Source organism: Equus caballus, chromosome 1 (genome assembly GCF_041296265.1).
Source record: "Equus caballus isolate H_3958 breed thoroughbred chromosome 1, TB-T2T, whole genome shotgun sequence".
Lineage (NCBI taxonomy): Eukaryota > Metazoa > Chordata > Mammalia > Perissodactyla > Equidae > Equus > Equus caballus.
The window spans coordinates 79,406,042-79,427,577 of record NC_091684.1 but is presented as its reverse complement, the minus strand read 5'-3'; the positions used below and the strand labels follow the sequence as shown (position 1 = coordinate 79,427,577).

Here is a 21,536-nt window from a genome sequence, read left to right as displayed (position 1 = left end):
CCGCCCCATCCCGGCCAGCGCCGCACCCCTCCTCCCGCGCGGCCCAGCACCACCCCCTGCGGGGTCCCCGCCCGCTTCGGGAGCGTTCTCCGCAGCGCCCCCACCCGGCAGAGGAGCGCGCCGCGCGCGCCGAACCACCAAGGACCTGGGCGAAGAAAGCAGAAGTGCCGCTACGCCTGCGCACTACCGCGGAGCTTTTTCGCCCTTTTCAGTCCTCTGGCGTAACAACCTGGAAGCGGCGCGAGCTCTTTCTCACGCGGCGGGCCGGGCGGAGCGCGCAGACGCTGTCACACGGTGCCCGGCTTAAAGATGCGGCTGGAGGACAGAGCGGGACAATGCCCGGGGCGGGGTCCGCGGCCCAGGCCACCCAGGCTGGGGCGGGTTCTGTCACCTCACCGTCCCGGTGCCCAGCACAGTGCTGAGGCATAGGAACACTGCTGAAGAGGACGTTGCTGCGGATCAGCGCAGTTCTGGAAGGCGCTGTGGAGGAGGTGATTGGCGAATAGTGAAATTTGGATAGCTTTGAGAAGGGGAAGACTTTATTTCATAACGTGAGCCGAGGTGTAAAGGCAGACCTAGGCGCTCCAGCTGCTTTTAGTGGAGAAGACCAATCAGAATGCAATGTGTTTTAGTACACTTGCAAGGAAAGCCGGAGGAGAGGGTCTTAAAACCCACCAGGAGACAAGGACACTTCGCAGTGGGGGCATCTGTACCCAGCGGGAGGGTGAAGGGACCAGCCTGGTTCTTACGGAAGAGTCGTGGTTGAGGAAGGTGGATAGATTTTTGTTCCTTTTGGGAAAGATTTTGTTAGGTGATTTCTGAAGAGAAGAGAGAGAGTACCTCATACCCCATGTCATGCATCTGCTACCTCTCCCTTAGGCCCAGCTGAAGCAATGTCAAAGAAACGTTCTCCCAGTTGGAGAGAAAGTGACAATTTCAACTCAAACCTAACTTTCTGCTTACTTTCTTTTTCCCACTTTCCAGGAAACAACTGCTGCTACAAAGGCTGGGGAAGGCAGGACTGGCCTTTGCTTTCTGCCTTCCCCAGAGTGAGGTCCACCAGGCTTTTTCAGCCAGTGCTCTTTGGGCGGGAACCAACAGAAAAATAACTGGAGTGTAGCTGATTAAAAAAAAAAAAAACCTCTCTTGGGGCCGCCCAGTGGCTTAGTGGTTAAGTTCACATGTTCCTCTTTGGCGGCCCTGGGGTCCACAGGTTTGGATCCCAGGCACAGACCTACACACAGCTCATCAAGCCATGCTGTGGTGGTGTCCCACATACAAAATAGAGGAAGATTGGCACAGATGTTAGATCAGGGACGATCTTCCTCACCAAAGGAAAAAAAGCAAAACACCTCTCTGTGTGTTTGCATTTCTAAAAATCAGCCAGATAATTTGAAAATAATTATCTCTGACAAAAATATCATGCTTAAAAAATCACACCCATGTATCATATAATATACAAGCCAAGGACTTACATAGTCATCAAACCAAAAAAAAAAAAGCATGACCACTCTAAATATGTGTGTATATGTACTCAATATATATATTCAAATAGGAAGAGAAGGTCATAGTAATGCAAAGCAATAAATATGTTTTTTTCATACATGAATACATATAATGTTATTACTTTGCATTACTATGACCGTCTTTTCCTATTTGAAAATAAGGATAACTTCTCACTGCCTTTTTAGAAATTAGGGTAAAATTCCTTGGCTGCTGAAAAAGGCAAGAAATACTCTAAGGTGTGTTTGGGAAAGAAGGAAGCAAACCACTTAGATGTGAGTGCATTAATAGTACAAAACACCACAGCAAAGCAAGGAAAGGCTGCACATTAGTTCTGAGACAACAAGCAAAAGTTCAAATCCTGCCCTCAGAAAGACAGAAAGGGATCTCAGTGGAGGTGTGATTGAACCAAGCAGTAAAATCTGGCCCTCAGTGAAGAGATTTTTCTTAGGTTTAGAGCCAGCAGGTGTCAAATTCAAAAAGGACGTCTTTTGACTGAAACTTGAGAGCACTCAGGATTACTTCAAGAACAGTTCCTCCTGCAGGTTCTTGTCCCTCTCAAAGGGTGACAAGGGAGCTCCTATGGACAGTGGGAGGGGCCCATGGAGCACAACAGCACAGAAGCAAACAAAAGTCTCCTCGGCCTGCAGTCTGTGATCTGATGGGGGTCATTTGACCCTTCTTCATACATTTCTTTTTCTCTTAACTCAAGCTTGCAGCTCCTCCTGTTAAGGGCAGGGTGGCAGGGCAATGGCTGAAGGTGGAGCACATGGTCCAGAGAAGCGTGAAGCAGGAAAGGGGCAGAATCCACGTAGGGCGGAAGTGCTTTGTAAGAGCCTATGCAGTAACTCATCTGTTCTGTGTGTTTACAGTGAATGTGAAGCTGTAACTTTATCTCTTAGCAAGCTGAATGCAGCGTATGTACAATGTTTCAGCATCTTTGGCTTTTACATTCTCTCTCACCTTCTCCCAAAAGATTCCAGAGAAAGGTTGTTGTGGGTTGAATTGTTGCCTGCCCCCCCAAAAATGAACCATATGTTGAAATCCTAACCCTCATTAACTCAGAATAGGACGTTATTTGGAAATAGAGTTGTTGCAGATGTAGTTAAGATAAGGTCGTATTAGAGTAGGAGTAGGATATCCTTATAAGAAGATGGCCATGTGAAGACAGAAACACACAGGGAAAATGTCATGTGACAACGAACACAGAGATGGGAGTAACACAGCTGCAAGCCAAGGAATGCCAAAGATAGCCAACAAATCACCAGAAACTACCAGGAGGCAAGGAAAGATTCCCCTAGAGGTTTCAGACAGAGCATGGCCCTGCCACACCTTGATTTCAGACTTCTAGCCTCTTAGAAACATGAGACAATATGTTGCTTTTGTTTTAAGCCCCCCAGTTTGTGGTATTTTTTTGAGGCAGCTCTAGGAAAGTATTACAAAAGCCCAGTATCCACACCTTGTATAATAATACCACAGTAGATGGTCAGTATTTGTCCATTTACTCATGTTTGGCAAAAAAAAGCAACTGAGTTGTTCAGGTTGCTCTAAACAGTCAGTTTGCAAATCATATCTGCTACAATGCTTAGCTTTATCTTAGCAGGGGTACGTTAACAGCTCTCCAGATTTCAGGCTACACAAAGAACCTTGCACAATCTAATGAAATGTGGCTCAGGACTATTCCACAAAAACAATGTAAATGAAACTAGACAGTGAGCCTGATCCTATGCTTTTTATAATATTTAGGTACAGTATTTTTTCTTCTGTTAAGAATCTGAGGTTGGACTCAGGCATATAGAAAAATTACCTATACCCTACCACTTTTCTCATTCTGTTCTACTTTCACCTCATGCTTACAGCTGCAGGTTATTGGGTGTATGAGGTTAACTAGGAGGTATGTGACAACTATATTTTTTAATCCAAAATATGAAATTTCAACACTGTCATTCCCATCCCAATTTGTGAATTTCTAACTATAATATTATGTGCAAACATAACAGAAAATGTGCAAAGGAAATGAACAGGCAGGTCACGCAAAAGGAAATTCACATGGCTCAAACATATTAAAAGAAAAAAAGAGAGAGATGTCCTATCTAATTTATAATAGGAGACATAAAAACTAAAATTACAAACAGACACCCTTTTCCTTTATCAGTTGAGCAAAGATCAAAAAGTTCAACTACATTGTCTTGAAGAGAGTGAAGTGTAAATATAGGCAATGCTGATGAGAATGTAGATTGTTGCAATTTTTATGGAAAGCACTTGTTATATTTATTAAAAATTTAAATGCATATATCCTTTGATCCTGAAATATCATTTCTAGGATTTTTGAGAGTAGGCTTTCTTTTTTTAGAGCAGTTTTAGGTTCACAACAAAATTGAGAGGAAGGTACAGAGTTCCCATATATCTCCCTGCCCCCATACATGAGTAGCCTCCCCCACTATCAACATACTCACCAGAGTGGTGCATGTTATAATCAATGAACCTACACTGACACATCACCATTACCCATCCATAGTTTACATTAGGGCTCACTCTTGGTGGTGTACATTCTATGGGTCAGACAAAAGTATAATCTGTATCCACCATTATAGTATCATACAGAGTATTTTTGCTGCCCTAAAAATCCTCTGTGCTCTCTGCCTATTCATCCTTCCCTTCCTTCATTTCTTTTTAGTTTGAATAATAGTCTATTGTCTGGATGTACCACAGTTTATTTATCCATTCACCTACTGAAGGACATCTTGGTTGCTTCCAAGTTTTGGCAATGGTGAATAAAGCTGCTGTAAACATCCATGTGTAGGTTTTTGTGTGGATATAAGTTTTCAACTCCTTTGAGTAAACACAAAGGAGCACCATTGCTGTATCATATGGTAAGAGTATGTTTAATTTTGTAAGAAACTGCCAAACTGTCTTCTAAAGTCATTGTACCATTTTGCATTCCCACCAGCAATGAATGAGACTTCCTGTTGTTCCACATCCTCACCAGCATTTGGTGTTGTCAGTGTTTTGGATTTTAGCCATCCTAATAGGTATGTCACTTCTAGGAATTTAAGCTATATATATACACTCTCATATGTGTAGAATGATAAATATATGCAAAGATATTTATTGTAGTATTGTTTATAATAGCAAAAGACTGGAAACTATAGTCCAGCATTAGGGCATTAGTTGAATAAATTAGGGTACTTCTGGGAAATGGAAGAGAATGGATGAGGCAGTTCTACATGCACCAATTTGGAAGCATGCTTTAATATGTACAACGAAAAAAGCAAGTTGCGTGACTGCGTGTATAGCCTGCTATATTTGTCTAAAAAATAAAAATATAAATACACACATTCATATGCTCTTATGTATTCACAGAATATCTTTGGAAAGATATGCAAGGAACAGTGGTTGCCTCTGAGGAGAAGAGAATGACTGGAGTAAAAGGGTATGTGTTCTTTTGTAACTTTTGGATTTTTCACCATCTATTCACAAATAAGTTAAAATGATTGATAAAAATTAAGAAAACAATAAAAGATAAACTTCTATGTAGAAAAAAAAAGAAAGAAGAAAATTTTAGATACCAAACGATTACCTAAAGGAAAAAATGTGGTTGGCAGGTTCTTCCAAATTTTTAAAAAACAAGTAATTTCCACGGTATATAAACTGTTCCAAAGCATAGAAAAATATAGACTTCTTATTTCATTTTATAAAATTCATTAGCCCTGATATTTAAGTCTAACAAAGATAGCCACAAAAGCAAACATAAATATCAACATATAAATGGAAAATTTATAAATAAAACAACAGCAAATCATATTCAGCAGAATATTGAAGGACTTAAAAAACCATATTACTAAACTAACATGATAAGAATAAAATGGTCACATTATACAATGCAGTACCCTGAAAAAGAACATATATATAAAATCATCAGCTAACATCATATTTAACAGTGAACCACTAGAGACATTCTTATCTAAAACAGAAATAAGATGAAGATGCTGGTCATCACTGCTATTGTTACACATTGTGCTGGAAGTCCTAGCCAATGGAAGAGACAAGAAAAATAAATGAGGTGTAGTTATCAGCAAGAAAAAGATAAATTATCATTACATGCAAAGGGTATTCTTGTCTACCTAAAAGACCAACGAGAGTCAAGTAAAAAAATAATGAAGCAATAAGAGAATTCTACAAGGATGTTGAATGCAAAATTGACAAAAACAATAGTTCTCCTGTATACGAAGGCAGAGAATACACTGCCAAAAAATGGCATTAATAATTGCAATAAAAATATGAAATACCTGGAATCAAATTAAAAGAAATGTGCAAGACAAATGTGAAGATAGTAACAAACCTTACTGAGGGAGAAATAAGAAGACTCAAATAAAATGGAGAAATAAAATATTTTCCTAGATGTGAAGATCAGTTAGTAATAAATCATCATCATAATAACGATGTAATTAGTCTCTTGATATGTAACAAGTTCTATGTCAAGCAATTTATACAGATGACCACACAACTTTTTGAAGGTTTTTTTGGTTTTCTTTTTAAACAAATGAAGAAGCTGTGGCCTAGAGAGAAGCAATTTGCCCAAAATCAGAGCAGGATCTGAATTCTGGCAATTCGTTTCCAAAGCACATGCCTAACAGCCAAGTCAGTTCTTGCGCATTAATCCATAAATCCAACATAATTCCAACTAAACCCCCAAAGGTTTTTTTTTTGTTAAACTTACTGAAGTGAATCTAGGATCTATGATAAGAAAGAAAGAAGCTGAGGAAAATTTGGTAATTGTAGCCAACTAAATATGAAGCTTCCCATACATGCTCCCCCAAACTACGCAGATTACAAAAAGAACAAAACCACACAAATTCCATACTTAACATAATTACAATCCTCAAATTATCAGTAAATAAAAAAATAAACACCAATTTCTACCAGAGCTATCTTTCTAGCTTCTCTCATAGACTTTGAGCAGAATCAGGGAAGCAGGACTCCAGAAAAGCTGTGAAAATAAAAGAAGGGGAGAAGGTGAGTCTAAAATTGACCTAAAATTACATCAGAAAGAAGGAGAACTTATGGATGAAAGTATATAAAGTGGCCGGCCTTGTGGCCAAGTGGTTGGGTTCACGCGCTCTGCTTCGGCAGCCCAGGGTTTCACCCGTTTGGATCCTGGGCACGGACATGGCACTGCTCATCAAGCCATGCTGAGGCAGCGTCCCACATGCCATGACTAGAAGGACCCACAACTAAAAATACACAACTGTGTACTGGGGGGCTTTGGGGAGAAAAAGGAAAAATAAAATCTTTTTTTTTTTAAAAAAAGAAAGTGTGTAAAAAAAGCATTCTAGTGGATCAAAACACTGACTACAGGGAAAGAACTTAAAAATGAGCAAGACTCAAGGTAATTGCCTCAAAAATGGAAAAGGAGAAGAGAAGTGAGTTTAAAAAGAAAGGAAAAGCATTCTTTGGAGATTTGGTGGTACAGAGAAAAAGAAGAAAGAGAGAGAAATTTAGGATCCTGCAAGAACCAAAATCAAAGATCATAAAATCATTTTCTCCTCCCTTGAAAAAGAAAGCCATCCACTAAAGATATTGCACTTCACTATGCTGACAAGGGAGGGCACTCTTGAACTAGTAATCTTGTAACCTAACTCTAAATCACAAACCCTGTTCATAGGATGCATAGAGTTTTCATCAACACAAAATTATTACACGTAGGAACAGAAAGGAAAATAAAAACATTTCAGCTGATAAAAATTCCTTCCTCAAAAAATGACCACAAAGCAGAAGAAAATTGTAATGCAATACACAAAATTAAACTGAATATCAGGGCCTGCCCAGTGGCGCAGCGGTTAAATTTGCACATTCCACTTTGGCAGCCTTGGGTTTGTTGATTCGGATCCCGCATGTGGAGCTACACAGGGCTATCAAGCCATGCTGTGGTAGGCGTCCCACATATAAAATAGAGGAAGATGGTCACGAATATTAGCTCAGGGCCAATCTTCCTCAGTAAAAAGAGGAGGGTTGGCAGCAGATGTTAGCTCAGGGCTAATTTTTCTCAAAAAAAAAAAAAAATTAAACTGAATATCTCCAAACAAGCATTTGGGATATGAAAAACACTTTGAATCAGAAATTAACAAACTAAGAACAAAATAGACCAAAAAATAAGAAGGGAAGCAAGCTGATTGAACTCAAGAAGGAAATGGAAGAAAACAAAAATCATCTCAGAATTGAAAACTAAATGACAAAGTGCCCAAAGGAGAGTAGTTTCATGTAAAAAGTTTAATAAGCAGCATTGAAAAGGGGCAGGAAAACAACCAAATGAATAAAAATGAAAAAAAGAAAGAAGTAAAAAGGGCCAGAGTAAATGGCTGAAATGGAAGATGGGTGATGAAGGCCCACAATTCTTATAATTGGAGAAGCAAATGAAAACAACAGACCAGAATGAATATTTCATCCTATAATCCAGAAAAAATTCCAACAGTAAAAATAATCTGAATCTACTATTTAAAGATCCCACAGCTACTTGAGAAAATTTACAGAGAATGATCAATTCTAAGACATATCATAATAAAATGATGAGACTTTTAAAGATAAAGGAAAAATACTCAAAGCCTCCAGGTAAAAGACCAAATAACTTTCAAGGACAAGAGAATTAGACAGCACCAGACTTCAGATTTCTCCAAAGTCACATACAAAGTAAGGCATCTATGGAGCAGCCCCCAAAAACAAGCAAACAAAACCCAAAAAAACAGAAGAACAGGAAACTCAAGGAAAGAAAGTGTGAACTAAAGATTTTATAACCAGCTAAGCTGCCTGTGTTAGTTTCCCAGGACTATTATAACAAATTACCACAAACTTGGCTTAAAACAATTGACATTTATTCTCTAGAGTTCTGCAGGCCAGAAATCTGAAATCAAGGTGTCAGCAGCATTGATTTCTTCCGGTGGCTCTGAAGGATAATCTGTTCCATGCCTCTCTCCCAGCTGCTGGTGGCTGCCCAGCTGCTGGTGGCTGGTATTCTGTGGCTTGCAGCTGCATTAACTCCATTCTCTGTCTCTGTCTTTATGTGGCCTTCCCCTCTGTGTCTCTGTGTTTAAAATCTCACCCTCTTTTCTCTATAAGGACACTAGTCATTGGATTTAGGGCCCATTTTAAATCCAAGATAATCTCATCCCAAGATCCTTAATTAAGACCCTATTTCCAAATAAGCGGATATTCACAAGTAACAAGGGTTAGGACTTGAACATCTCTTCTTGTGTGACATTATTCAACCCACTACACTGTCCTTTGAGTATCAAGACTATAGAAAAATTGTTTTGAACATGAAAAAGCTTGGGAAATACTGAACTTATGAGCCTTTCTTGAGGAATATCTTAGAGGATGAACTTCAACTAAAGATGATTGAGAAACCTTTAGCAAAAGGACTGATAGCAAGCACTGAATAACACAGAGTTGAAATTTAAGACCAAACCAACTTGGGAATGAGAGTTAAAGAGTAATACATAAATGTGATATGTTCTAAGTAAAAATTTAAGCAAGTAAAATAGGAGGAGAAGGGAGAAGGAAAGAAAAAGCAAAACAAGCTTACCGATTGTTATCTAGGTAATAGATGGGGATTAAAGGATATGAATGCAAACACACATCAAAACGTAAAAGGCAACTAGAATCAGCAAAGATAGAAGTCCGTAAGTAATCTCTAGAATAAAGATACAGAGTTTCCTAAATACCAAAAGAAAATTTAAAAATAAATAAACCTGGATGGATTTAATTAATCTATGAAATAACAAGATTTCCAATTTGTCTAATAAAACAGGAGCAACTCTATTCTCTCTGTAAAAGAAAGGCTGAAAATAAAGGGATGTAAAAATGGAAATAAAAGAAAACAAGTTCTGTGATCATGATATCAGACAAGTAGTATTCAAGCCAAAAAAAGCGCTAAACATGAAGAAGTACACATTTTAAAATAAAAGCCACTTGGGCTATGTCAAACTAAAAAGCTTCTGCACAGCAAAGGAAACCATCAACAAAACAAAAATACAACCTAACAACTAGGAGAAGAAATTTACAAACCATATATCTTATAAGGGGTTAATATTCAAAATACATAAATAACTCATACATCTCAACAACAAAAAAGCAAACAACTCAATTAAAATATGGGCAAAAGATCTGAACAGACATTTTCCCAAAGAATATATACAGTTGGCCAACAGGCACATGAAAAGATGTTCAACATCACTACTTATTAGGGCAATGCAAATCAAAACTACAATGAGATATCTCCTCACTCCCGTCAGAATGACTATAATTAATAAGACAAGAAAGAACAAGTGTTGGAAAGAATGTGAAGTAAAGAGAACTCATGTGATGGGAGTGCACTGGTGGGAGTGCAAACTAGTACAGCCACTATGGAAAACAGTATGGAGATGCCTCAGAAAATTAAAGATAGAACTACCATATGATCCAGCTACTCCACTGCTGGGTATTTATCCAAAGAACATGAAAACACGAATGCATAAATATATATGCACCCTTATGTTCACTGTGGCATTATTCAAATAGCCAAGACTTGGAAACAACCTAAGTGCCCATCAAAGTATGAATGGATAAAGAAGTTGGTATATGTACACAATGGAAAACTAATCAGACATAAAAAAGATGAAATCTCGCCATTTGCAACAACATGGATGGACCTTGAGGGTATTATGCTAAGTGAAATAAGTCAGAGGGAGAAAGTTGAATACCGTATAATCTCACTTATAAACAGAAGATAAAAACAACAACAACAAAAAAGCACATAGATACAGAGATTAGACTGGTGGTTACCAGAGTTGGGGGGAGAGAGGAGGGCAAAAAGGGTAACTGGGCACATGTGTATGGTGATGGATAGTAATTAGTCTGGCTGGTGAACATGATGTAGTCTACACAGAAATCGAAATATAATGATGTACACTTGAAATTTATATAATGTTATAAACCAATGTTAATAAAAAATTAATAAAAACAAACAAACAAAAACCTTTGAAAGTATCAAAGAAAAAAGTTTTTTATAAGCCGCAATTACCAATGACGATATAACCCTAGCCACTGTTGGAAGGCAAAAGGAACAGGAAACATGAGGAGAAACAGAAGCACACTGACAATAACATACTTGAACACATTGTTGTTAATAGAAGACAGATCAAGATGGGCTAAAATAAGGATACAGAAAATTGAAACAACAAAATCAATAAAGGAGAAATTATGGATATATACTGAACTTTACATCCTAATAATAGAGTCCTCACACGCCCATGTAAAATTCACAAAATATCATACCATATATTATGTCACAAAAAAGCATAAGTAAGTTCTATAAAATAGAATTATTATAAACCATGTTCTATGATTACAATGCAATAAAATTCAGAATTAATAACAAAATCAGGAGATAAAAAGAAGCTTTCATCAGAAATTTAAAACAAACTTTCTAGTAAATAACACTCGAGTAAAAGGGAAATTATAAAGAGAAATTACAGAATTTAATTAAATTAGATTTTAACATTAATTAATTAAAACACTACTTATCAGAATCTATAGGATGCATTTAAAGCAGTCGTCAGAAGAAAATCATGGCCTTAAAACACATCAGTATAAGTGAAACAATAAAAGTTAATGAATTAAATTCTCAACTCAAAAAGCTAGAAAAAGAACCAAAAGGTAAAGCACAAGAAAGCACAAGGAAAAAATAGCAAAAATAAAAGCAGAAATTAATGAGATGGGGGATAGAGAAACAAAATATATAGATATAATTAATTTCAAAAATACTGTTTTTTTGGGGAAAAAATAAAGTCAAACCACTAACTTAATCAAGAAAATAAAAGTAGAAAGCTACCAAATATACAAAATTAAAAATGACAAGGGGGTAACATCTATTGAGAAGGAATTTATAAAACCATGAGACTATTTTGTAGACCACTATGCACATAAATTTGAAAACATTGATGAAATAGATAATTTTATAAGAAACTACTCTAACTAGAATTTTCTGGTGATAGACAACTTAGGCCAATTCCACAGGAAAAACAGAGAAAAGTATTAAGGAAATTGCCCACAAAAAAGCAGCAGGCTCAGATGTTTCCACAGAGAAAGTCTATCAAACCGTTAAAGACCAAATAGTCATAATTCTACATAAATTGTTCCATAACATAGAAAATGAAGAAAAACTCTAGTTCTTTTTATAAAGCCAGTATAACATTGATATATTATTGTTAAAAATAATATGAAAAAAATTACAGACCAATGTCACTTATTATCAATGCTAAGATACTACATGAGTTTGCTAGGGCTTTCATAGCAAAATACCACAGACTGGGTGACTTAAACAATTTGTTTTCTCACAGTTCTGGAGGTTAGAAGTCCAAGATCAAGGTGTTGGCACGTTTGGTGTCTTCTGAGGCCTCTGTCCTTGGTTGCAGATGGCCACCTTCTCCCTTTGTCCTCACATGGTCTTTCCTGTGTGTGCATGTCTGTCCAAACCTCCTCTTATCTGATGACACCAGTCGTACTGGATTAGAGCCCACATTAAGGGTCTCATTTTAACTTAATTACCTCTTTAAAGACCTTATCTCCAGATATAGTAACATTCTGAGGTAATGGGGGTTACTACTTCAACATATAAATTTTAGGGGGACATAATTCAGCCCATAACAGATATGAAACAAAGTATTAGTAAACAGAATCTGATACTACATTAAGAAAACAATACATCATGTCCAAATACAATTTAATCCTGAAATGCAAGGTTGGTTCAATATTGGGAAATCCATTACTATAATATATCGTATTAGCAGATTTAAGGAGAAAAATAACATTATTTCCATAGAATCTGAAAAATCATTGACAAAATTAAATTCTTATTCCTGGTTTTAAAAATCACCAAGAAAAGTAAAATTTGTGGATACTTTCTTAATGTGATAAAAAAAAATATATATCTTAGTTCTAAACTATCATTTTACTTAAAGGGGAAACACGAGACATTTCTATTAAGATCAGGAACAGACAAGGATGCCCAGTATCTACGTCACTATTTAACATTGTACTAGGGGTATTAACCAATGCAAATCAGAAAAGGAAATCAATTAGAGGCAGGAGAATTGGTAAAGAGAAGTAAAACTCTCTCTACTGCAGACAATATGAGAGTATCCCTAGAAAGCCTCAGAGAATCAACGATAAATGACTCAGACAACAAAAGTTTCATTAAGGCAGCAAAATATAATATCAACATATGAAAACTAAAAACCTTCAGATACATAAGAATTACCATTTGGACAATATAATATAGAAAATATATTTAGGAAGAAATATAAAAATAAATTTGCAAAGTTTATAGGAGGATACTTTGAAGCACTTCTAAAAGATACAAACATGGATTTTAAACAAATAGAAATACACCCAGTGTTCTTGGATAGAACATCTCAGTATCATAAACACATCAGTTCTCTGTAAGTTAATTTATGTGTTTAACACAATGTCAATAAAAATACCAATAATCTTTTCTATGGAACTAAACAATTTGATACTGAAGTTCACATGGAAAGATAAACATGCAACTAGGAAAACATGGCCAAAAAATATAAAAAAGTATCCACCTTACTAGCAATTAAGTGCTAATTAAAACCATGAGATACCAGTCTCTCCCTATTAAATTAACCAATTATATTGACCAATATATTAAATGAACCAATATCTTTAAAAATACAATACCCAGTATTGTGGAGAATATAAGGAAATAGCACACTCATACACCTATTGGTGGAATTCTTAAGTGTACAATCTTTTTGGAGAACTATTTGACAACATATTTTAAAAAAATTGAAAAATATGCTTCCTTTTAATGTTTCACTTCTAGGAACTTAGCCTAGAGAAAGTGTTAGGAATGTGCAGCAACCAAAATGGCCCATAGTTGAAGATTCATAAGATAAGCTATGTCACCTCCCTACAATGGACTACTTTGAGGCTATTAAAAATCAGGCAGAAGAATAATTAAATTAATTTTTAATTAATCTTTTAATTAAAAAAAGAAACCTCAGGGGCCAGCCAGGTGGTATAGCAGTTAAGTTCGGGTGCTCCATGTCAGCAGCCCAGGATTTGCTGGTTTGGATCCCAGGTGTGGACCTACACACTTCTTATCAAGCCATGCTGTGGCAGGCGTCCCACATATAAAGTAGAGGAAGATAGACACAGACGTTAGCTCAGGGCCAGTCTTCCACAGCAAAAAGTGGAGGATTGGCGGCAGATGTTAGCTCAGGGCTAATCTTCCCCCCAAAAGAAAAAAGAAACCTCATATATTCCTACACGTATCCATTGATGTATCCATACCGAAGTTCAAATACCTAATTAAATATTTGAAATTAGGATGTGTATGTTAGTTGCATTTTCCTAAACAGCAGTACCTCATTTTACTCTCAGGATGTTTAGGGGTTGGGAGGAAGATGTGAATTAAGATACTGTCTCACTTTTTAGTCTTTTTTTGGACTGCATGAAATCTTCCTTTGGCTTAATCATAAGGATTATCATGCCTATTTACAAACCGTGTACTTCCTTATTAGACTGCCTGAGCAGCAGATTTCCAAAGCAGATTCCTTGAAATATAGTTCCAAATGATGTCAATGTGTTTAAATGAGATTAGAAAAAAAGCTAGTTGTGTTTCTGCAGCTAAATAAATTTTGGAAACACTTGTTAAAGTATAATTTTCAAAAAGTTACAAAGCATGACTATCTCACACAAATATAAAATCAAAATATCAAAGGTTTATTAACTAAGTTATTATTAATGAGGAATCCAGCAGGATGGTAAACCTAGTTCAAGGAGCATTTGAGGAACATGAGTGCATATGTCAATCAGGAAAGGCATTTTTTTAAATGTAGAATGAGATTACTACATTAGATCCAAACATGGTTAATTTCTCACAGGGCAATAAATGATAATTTGGGGGATTATCTTTACTCTAAGACAAATATAATTTGCTGCACTATCAGCTTTCTTCAAATTAATCTTCTTTAGAGTTGTAAAACATCCTAATCAATATTAAGGAGCAAGTCAAACAAAGGTTTTCTAGCAAGCTTTTTAGAAACTTTGAGCTGGACACTGAAATAGCATCCAGTAATCCCTTTTGCTTTTCTCCAAATTTTGGATAACTTTTCTTAATAAGCAGGTTAAGCCAAAGCTAAACAGATTTCTTTCCTACTGGATGTCTTCAGTTAATGTGTTAATATGCATATAACTGGTATGTTAAACAAGCAGTTCTTATAAAATACTCAAAATTCAATTTCATTTTTGTTTTCCACAGCCCTTATGAAGTTTATTGACCAGAGGTAACTTTCCCTTGTTCCTGGAAAAAAAGTCAGGTTAGGTGCAAAGGCTTTCTACTTTTCTTAGGTTGACAGACAGTTTTAATTTGGCACCATATCTCCTTTCCTTCCCCAGTGTGGATCAGGGCATGTGGTTGGCTTCTTCGCTATTTCTCTGCTTGCCCTCACCTGCTGCTTCTCTCTCAGTCTTCCTGCACCCCCATCCTCATCCAGTTCCTTGCACGCCCTCCAGTGTTGGAAAAGGAGGAGGGAGAAGTAGGAAAGCTCTTAGTTGAACTGGTATGGTCTTCAGGCTGGTTTCTACTCTCTGGATGAGGCAGATATTTGGAACTGACTAATGAGTGAGGTGCCCTCAGTGTGTGATAGCTCGAGACCCTCAGAGTCCTACTGCTGTGGAGCCTAGTTCCCCTGATCCAGGCTGGTGCATTTCTATTCAGGATGCTCACTTGGTCCTCCTTCCTCAGCCCCTAGGAATCCAGCTTTGGCCTCCAGCATCTTGCAGCAAATCTGTAGGACTTGAGATGACCACATGAAAACTCCCTCTCTGGCATGACTACATCTGGTCCACAGGAACCATTTTTGCACCCCTGCCCTGTCAAACTCTGGGACTGCACGCTGATCCCAATGCAGCCACCCTCATCTTGTGCACACAGTGCACTTTAGCTTCCTAAGTGCTGGTTCTCCATGTCTCCAATTGCAGTGCATGCATTCCAGGCTCATTAACTGCCATACCATATAGTCACAGAATGAAAAGGTGGGTGGGGGGAGGATATTTTACCCTTTTATTAAAGAAACATAATTCACTTTAGAGTCTAAATGCTCTATATTGTGCTAAGATATAGAGAAATAATGGTGGTATTTAGTTCAGGAATTCCTGGTAGACATCACATTATTTCTGTGTATGCATAATTATTAGATTCACACATATTTGCAACATGGGTAAAAAATGTGTGATATAACTTTTAGGAAGAGCACCCTTTTCAGCAGTTGAGGTGTGAAGAAGGCTAGTATAGAGGCTGGAAATATGGACCTGAGTCCCTGCTGTGCCAGTTGGTAGCTCTGAGACTGACTAAATTGCTTAAATTTCTTTGAGAGTCAATTTCTTCATCTGTAAAAATAGGCGTACTACCTCTCACAGGGAGGCTTGCATTAGAAAGTAGAGCCCTCTCAAAATGTAGGCAACTCATTATTCTAGCATGCAAAATCTGTGCATTTGAACAAATGTGTAAGTTGCCTTCTTTAATTTCCAATTAGTTATCAACTTCATAGATTTGGCAGATGATAAAACACACTGGTCATTTGTCATCTTTGAGCATAAATTATTTATGGTGTCAAGATTATGGGCTAGTGTTTTTCTGACTGGCTGGCCTACAGAGGTTTGTTCTTTCAGTGGAGGATGCCAAAGGCTCCTGGGAGAAGGGATGAAGGAGGCAGGAGGTGAGCTCATGGTCTAGGGAGAGCCAAGGTGATGATAAGTACAATTTTCAACAAGTTGAAAATATGACTCTCAAACAAATATAAAATGAAAACATGTCAAAGATTTTATTCAACTTGATAATTAATGGAGGGACCAGTAAGATGACAAATCTGATTCAAAGGAGAATTAGAGGAATAGAGATTAATATAGCCAGCCCAAAGAATGCTGAAATGAATGTGCTAGTAGATACAAAACTGGTTTTTGTCCTAAAGGGCAGTAAAATTGTGACCTCTGGGGTTATCTTTTCTATCTGATAGAAATCTATGTGTGAAAGTGCTTCACAGTATCTGGGCTTTAATGAAATAATAAATAACAAAGTCAAACATGATGCATTCCCTTAGATGACCAAATAATTCTTCGTTTCAAGTGAATTGACATGTCATCCACCTTTTTTTGCCTTTTGCGGCAATTGGGGCCCCTGGGAAACAGACACTGAGTACAAGTGGGTTACTGGGGGGATGTGGGTGGAATTGTGTCCTCCACAAAGGATATGTTGAAAGTCCTAATCCCTAGTGCCTGTGAATGTGACCTTATTTGGAAACACAGTCTTTGCAGATGTAATTAAGATGTAAATTGAGAAGAGGTCATACTGGAGTCGGGTGGGCCTTTAGTTCAATAGGACTGGTGTCCTTATGAGAAGAAGAGACACAAGGAGAGATGCCATGTTCACGATGGAGGCAGAGACTGGAGTGATGTGGCTACAAGCCAAGGAACACCAGGACTGCTGGAGCCACAAGAAGGTAGGAGAGAGGCATGGAATGAATCACTCCCTAGAGCCTTCAGAGAGAGCATGTCTCTACCGACACCTTGATTCGAACTTCTAGCCTCCAGAACTGTGAGACAATAAGTTGCTGCTGTGCTAAGCCTCCCAGTTTGTGGTACTTTGTTATGGAAGCTCTAGAAAACCAATACAGGGGGTAAAGCTTGTGAAAGATATAACAGAGGAAGCAAAATTGAGCAGGGAAAGCTTTCAGATCACAATGCAGGCCTGACACATGTGGAAGGAAAGGAGGCAGGAAGCAGGATTGGTCAGGAAGAGCCTTCGAATGTGATGTAAATCTGACAAAGTCTTGGTCAACTCAACGGGAGCTCCAAAGCCAAGACAGTCCACTAAAGGAGTCTCACTTTGGGCAAATATGGTCACGCCCAGCCATTGGCTGTGGGCTGCTCGGCCAGAGCATGGTTTCAGATGCAAAGCTGAGATGAATCTGAAAGATAATGTGGCTCAAGTGTCGCTGTCAGCTGACTTCCCTGCTTACAGCTGAATGGCAAGTTCTCTCTTGGAGTGAGGTCCAAGTAGATGCACCCTAGCAGCCCAGTCTGTCTCCTGTACCCCAGGGATCCACTTTACATATTGTTTGGGAAATACCTCCTCCAGGGTGCCTGTGTATGTTCCTCTCAAAGGGGTACCTGAAACAGGGAGGTCAGTGGGATGAACTACAGCCCGTTACTGCTGTTCGTGTCAGGGTCACAACTCATACACACTGGCTCCCTCTTCTGCTATCTATTCTAAATTCCTCTTGCTCTCAACTGTCACTTCTGCTAATGTTGGTGACTGACTTGGTGGTGTGACCTCAACTCTCATTTCTGAGGGGTCTTGTTCTCTGGTAACCATAACCTTCTCAGGTTGGGGTTGTGCAGTTGACCATACCTGGTCACAACTGGGAAGGGAGTATCAACAGGTGCCCAAGTGGACCACCTGAGTGACCACTGCTCTCATTGTGGGATGGCAACTCTGCCTCCTCCTGATGCTCAGAAGCAATTACTCCTGCCAAAATGGGGACTTATTTTCTTGCCTGTGGGTCTCTGGACACAGGGAGTACATAGTACCCAGGTAGCAGCCACAGCCTGTAGTTCAGTGGGACCTTTGTTGTGTCCCCTGGCAATGGCGTGCTCCATTTGGGACCTCTGACTCTGCAGAGCACAAACGAGGAGGGATGAGAAGCACAAAGTTCCCCAGTAGCTCATGGAGAATGATGGTACGCAGGCCATCATTCTGCCCTTTGGTTCTTGGACCCTTGAATCCTGTCTATTGAAGACACTAAGAGGCCTTAGATTCAGTGCATATAACCTGGAAGATGGCATCTCATCCTCGCAGAGTATGTTTCCAAACTGACTCTTCAGCTGTGCTGGGGGCAGGCCTTCCAGTTCTCTATTGTGTCTGCTTCGGGATAGTGCCATATGGTGAAGTAGGTCTCCTGGTTGGATGCTATGTGGATCAGACATTTTATAAGCCCCCAAATGTAGAGCTGGCTGAGACTCTGTGGACAGGAAAGGCAATCCTACTTGGAACAGTGTTTATTCCTTTGAGGACAAATTGTGGACCTTTCCAGGATGGAAGAGGCCCAGTGCTGTAAACTTGCCACTAAGTGGCTGGTTGCTTTTATCAAAAAATACTGCCACGCTGGAGCTCAGGGATGATTTCAGTCACCAGTAGATTGAACATTTAGAGGTAGCGGGAGCTAGATCAGCCTTGGTAAGTGGGAGTCCATGCAACTGGGCCCGTGTTAGGCATCCATCTCTGGCACTATGGTCACCCCATTTGTGTGCCCATTTTTCCAGTTCTAGGGTGGCTGATGAGAAAGGCTGGCTAACATCAATAGGCTGACTCATTTTGTCTATGTAGTTGATTGGTGCTTCTTCTGAGGTGGATGCTTTCTGCTGAGCATAACAGGCACTTCAGAGATCTTCCCACTTTGTGCCCACTCCCTCTGTCCATCCACATTCCTCTATCCCAGACCTCCTTGTTCGTGATCTTCCAGGTCACTGACACAATTGGCTGATCATTCATCACTGCCCATGAGTTTGTATATATTTTCATCTCGGGCTGCTTTTCCATCCATGCAATGCACATAATCAGGTGTACTCCTCAGTGTTCTGCCCATTAGGAAGATTTCTCCTTTCCACTGTCTTTCAAGGTCCCCCCTGAGTGTGGCTATAATGTAGGTGCCCTCTACTTTTTGGCTTGAACTTACTCACTGAGCCAACCCATCAAAAATCAGGTTCAGGCATTTTCTTCTGGCTTCAATTAGTCATATGGGATATACCCCCCGCCCCCCCAACATATGGCTATTTCTGTAAGTTGAGAGAGGAGTACTGGTGCAACCATAGTGAGTGGCAGGGGGTGGCTTACTTGTACCCTATTGTCCTGCTTAAGCTCGATCTGAATGTACCATCTCCATTTTACGATAGATTGTCTCTGGACTCACCTGATCCTATGATTTGATGAATCTTACAGAACCCAGGTCATGATAGGCAGTTCCGGATGCATGGCCACTTGGTGTCCATGGACAAACATTCAGTCTCTTCCAGAGCACTGTAGCATGTCAGGAGCGATTTTTCAAGTACCAGATAGGATGGCCTTGTTTCAGACCCTGAGCCTGCACTGTGATTCTCCCTCTGTAGCTTGCCATCAGCTCCTTACTGCATCTTCCCCATCATTGATACCTCCATAGTTTCAGGCCTGTTGATTATGTGGTCCAAATAGGGCTGCTTCGCCTGCAGCCTGTGCCTGCTGAAGGGCTCCTTCCTGCTCCAGGCTCTCTTCAAAGTGGGGGAGCATTTTGTGTTACCTGGAGGGGTAGTCCTGGGGGTGGAATGTGTCACCTCCAGAATCCAGCGAGGCTTCTTTCTTTGTGGCGAGGGATACCAGATGTAGCAATTTGTCTTTTACTTTGCAGGAGTATCCCAGCATGCCCCTGACCCTTGAACCCCTAAACACTAGGCTGATGGGGTGTTTCTGAATCTTTGTATGGTTTATTATCTCTTAGCCTCTGAAGATTTGTGTCTTACTGAGCCTCCAGCATGCTAGCCAATTTTTGCTTATCCTGCTGGATCAGCATGTCGTCAAAATTGTATACCTGAGAAGTTCAGCTACTTTCCCATTGGGTCAGGAACATAAAGTGGCAAAAAAAATGACATATATCTCCAGTATAAAAATATATGGTCTTAAAGCAGTACAAGCATGATTAAGGAAAATATTTTGCCATGCCAATTTTCTGACTTTGTTTGGGACCAGATTATCAGATCAGATAACATATAACATGACAAAAATAAAAGTTAAGTTTTAGACAGAGTGTTGAAATTTGCCATAAACTTGATTTTGAGCATTGTTTTAAATAAATTGAGTTTAAGAGAGAAGAAATTTGTTTTTCCTTAATAGGCTAGATCCAGGGCATTAATGTTCATAGGAATTTCTTGAACCGTTGGGTACATTTACCAAGAAAAGCAAAACAAAGCAACTTATCAGGCAGGCTTAGCAAACATTGTTAATTTGCAACCTACGTGCAAACATTTCAGATGTTTGAGTGCCTACTATTCACAAGGCTCGCCTCTCTCTTAATTGAAAAATGGCGGTCCCAGGTGAACAAATCTAGAAGTATGAACTATTCACCCTACATCAAACAGTCCTGATAACTTCTTCTAGAAGTGAGTGCCACCTCTGAATATTTAGAGGGCTTAGTTGAGGTACTGCTAAGAGTAATGAAATATTTTATATTATCTTAAAATTCCTGGACTGCAGTTAACATTTCCTCTTTGAACATGTAGAATATCACATCAGTAGACAGGGCACTATGCTACATCACCTCAACTGACCTGCTAGAAGTATTTTAGGTGTTTGGTTTTCATAAATAGGCTAGATCCGTGGTATTACTGTTACAGGAATTTCTTGAACTGCTGTGAACACTTATAAGAAGCCAGCAGATCTTAAGCAGACAATGCTGATATCTAACCTCCAAGCAAACATTTCAATTCATTTCAATTCGATTCTGAGTACCTACTGTGAGCTAGCCCTCTCTCTTTACTGAAAAATGGAGGTACCAGTCAAACACCATCTCTAATTTACCACTGAATCTCTGGCATCTAGCACAATGCCTGGTACACAGTATATATTCTCTAAGAGGTAGCTTTTTTTATTATCCCCCGTTTCTTTCTTCTATCTACTCCCCTCCTCCCTTGCCCACCTCAAATGTCCCAGAGACCAAAAGAACATTGCCCCAAAGAGTCTCTTAATATTTTACCATAGCTTTGTTTTGGCTTAACATTGATTATAACCTAAGTGCCAATCCTGCTGTGACACCGTGGGACCCACAGAGAAGAAACCGCTGGCAGAGAGAGGGAGAAATACTTCCTCCTCCTCAAGGGATTCCCCCTCCCATTTCACCTTCTTCCTCATTCACAAGAAGGAGAAAGGGTGGAGGGAGTGAGGGAAG

General features: G+C 39.1%; 1 long non-coding RNA gene across 2 annotated transcripts; it reads left to right on the top strand.

Annotated features, from left to right (window-relative positions):
- The first annotated feature begins 279 nt into the window (after positions 1-279).
- LOC138916335 (uncharacterized) lies at positions 280-14,961 on the top strand. 2 transcript variants are annotated; one of them, XR_011423533.1, is made up of 4 exons: positions 309-491; positions 4,454-4,535; positions 4,867-4,936; positions 14,825-14,961. It is a non-coding gene; the product is annotated as an uncharacterized lncRNA (long non-coding RNA). The 2 variants fall into 2 exon arrangements; XR_011423530.1 differs by lacking the exon at positions 14,825-14,961 and having other exon boundaries at positions 280-491; positions 4,867-6,934.
- The last annotated feature ends 6,575 nt before the right edge of the window (positions 14,962-21,536 follow it).